This window comes from Protobothrops mucrosquamatus, unplaced genomic scaffold, assembly GCF_001527695.2.
Source record: "Protobothrops mucrosquamatus isolate PMUCROS unplaced genomic scaffold, P.Mucros_1.0 scaffold12486, whole genome shotgun sequence".
Taxonomy (NCBI): domain Eukaryota; kingdom Metazoa; phylum Chordata; class Lepidosauria; order Squamata; family Viperidae; genus Protobothrops; species Protobothrops mucrosquamatus.
In genome coordinates this window covers 26,212-29,230 of record NW_015398263.1, presented here as the reverse complement: position 1 = coordinate 29,230, position 3,019 = coordinate 26,212, and positions in this window count along the sequence as shown.

The window sequence follows — 3,019 nt, the reverse complement described above, 5'->3', positions numbered from 1 at the left end:
TGGCCATCCAGGATCCGCCTGAGTCTCCCCTTCACGCAGGGGATGTGGCTGCTGAAACAGCCAATGACAAAACACTCAGTCGTGTTTTGAATTGGGTGCTGAGGGGATGGCCTGAAGCCAGTCCGGGGCCAGAATTTCACAGTTTCATCAGAAGATAAGATGAGCTATCAGCTTACAAGGGCTGCATTTTATGGGGAAGTCGGGTTATAGTCCCACACACATTAAGAGCAAGGGTCTCAGAATCTCTGCATGAGGGACATCCTGGAATAGTCAGGATGAAGGCACTCGCGAGAAGCTACCTGTGGTGGCCAGGGTTGGATAAGGATATAGAGAGCTCAAGTAAAAGGGTGCCAGATTTGCCAGCAGACCAGACCTGAAATGCCTCAAGCCCCAGTACATCGCTGGGAGACCACACAAACTCCCTGGTCTCAAATTCATATAGACTATGCAGGATCCTTCCAAGGACAGGTGTTCCTCATTGTGGTAGACAGTTACTCTAAGTGGCTAGAAGTAGTACCTGTCCCAACTATGACTACTGCCAGGACCATCCAGGAACTGTGAAGAATCTTTGCCGCACATGGCTTGCCTAATGTGATTGTGTCCGACAACGGGGCACAATTCACTGCTGCAGAATTCCAGTCCTTTTTAAGGACTAACATGATGAGACACGCTACCTCAGCCCCCTTTCATCCTGCTTCAAATGGTCAAGCAGAACGTATGGTCAGGACAACCAAGGAATCGTTAAAGAGACTAATGACTGGTGATTGGCATCACTAATTGGCAGACTTTTTGCTCTGCCAACACACAACTCCTTGCACTTCAACGGGCCGCAGCCCAGCGGAACTGAGATGGGGACGTCAGCTGACCACGAAGCTGGACCATCTCCATCCAGACTGGGCAGCAGCGGAAACAGCACAACACAAATCTCCACGGAATCTGCAGATCGGTGACAAGGTTTAGGCGAGAAAGTACAGTCAAGGGGCACCGTGGGTGGTAGCTGTGGTTTGTAAGGTGTCAGGGCCACTGTCATACGAAGTGGCCCTGGAAGATCAAACAATGAATCAGTGAACACCTAGAGCAGGGCTTTTCAACCTTTTCACTCATTGTACCACTTTTAGGATATGGCAATATCCAAGTACCACCAGTCGCCTAGCAAGGTGTCAAAAAATTGATGACCAAAAAAAAAAAGGAAAAAAGTGACAAAGTACAGGTAGTCCTCGACTTACAACAGTTCGCTTAGTGACTGTTTGAAGTTACAATGGCACTGAAAAAAATGCCCCCCCAAGCCACAGCCGAGTAAGACACCTGCCTGCCCACCCAGCGGCACTCTTCCTCCAGTCCGAGGTTTTTATTGTTGTGAGCATTTCTGTTGAGGATTGGCAGCGGGGGTGGGGTGGGGGGTGTTTGGTTTTGATTCCCCCCGTCTGCTGGGTGGTTGCAGCAGGTTTTGGTCACTTCACATGATCCTGGGACACAGTGACCGTCATAAATATGAATCAGTTGCCAAGCATCTGAATGTAAATCACAAGACCCTGGAGATGCTGCAACATTCCAGCTGATCAGCGCTTCTCCTGGGCTCAGCAGAAGCGCCAGGATCAGTGTCGAGCTCCAACTGGAGCCTGGCGCTGATCCTGGCGCTTCCACTGAGCTCTGACAGTCCCGAAGAAGCGCTAATCCTGGCGCTTCTGCTGAGCCCTGACAGCCCTGCAGCTCCAGCCATCTCTCGCTCAGACTTGTGCAGTGCTGCCACCGGTTCAGCTCATTCCCCTCCCCCGCTACCACTTTTCTAGGATGGTCGCGTACCACCTGCCAGGTGCCAATGTACCACAGGTGGTACCCGTACCACTGGTTGAAAAGCCCTGACCTAGAGGCAAACAAAGTCATTACTAAAAGCCAACATGGGTTTGTCAAAAATAGATCATGCCAGACAAATCTTATTGCATTCTTTGACCAAGTGACAAAATTAGTGGATCAGAGGAATGCTGTGGATATAATTTACTTGGACTTCAGTAAGGCATTTGATAAAGTAGATCACAACCTACTACTTGACAAGATAGTAAAATGTGGGGTAGACAGCACCACCACCAGATGGATCCGTAGCTGGCTGACCAGCCGTACTCAGCATGAGGTCCTCAATGGAATCGCATCTACATGGAGGGAAGTGTGTAGTGGGGTGCCCCAGGGCTCTGTTCTGGGCCCAGTGCTCTTCAACATCTTTATCAACGATTTGGACGAGGGGATAGATGGGGAATTCATCAAATTTGCAAACGACACCAAGCTGGCAGGAATAGCCAACACTCCAGAAGACAGGCTTAAGATACAGAAGGATCTGGACAGACTTGAACACTGGACGCTATCTAACAAAATGAAATTCAATGGTGAAAAAAGCAAGGTTCTACATTTAGGCAAGAAAAAACAAATGCACAGGTATAGTATAGGGGGTACCTTGCTCAATAGTAGTAACTGTGAGAGGGACCTCGGAGTCCTAGTGGAAAATCACCTAAATATGAGCCAGCAGTGTGCTGCAGCTGCCAAAAGGGCCAACACAGTGCTAGGCTACATTAACAGAGGGATAGAATCAAGATCACATGAAGTGTTAATACCACTTTACAATGCCTTGGTAAGGCCACACTTGGAATACTGCATCCAGTTTTGGTCACCACGATGTAAAAAAGATGTTGAGACTCTAGAAAGAGTACAGAGAAGAGCAACAAAGATGATTAGGGGACCGGAGGCTAAAACATATAAGGAACGGCTGCTGGAATTGGGTATGTCTAGTTTAATGAAGAGAAGGACGAGGGTGGAACATGATAGCAGTGTTCCAATATCTCAGGGGCTGCCACAAAGAAGAGGGAGTCAAGCTATTTTCCAAGGCGCCTGAAGGCAGGACAAGAAGCAACGGATGGAAACTAATCAAGGAGAGAAGCAACCTAGAACTAAGGAGAAACTTCCTGACAGTGAGAACAATTAACCAGTGGAACAACCTGCCTCCAGAAGCGGTGAATGCTCCAACACTGGA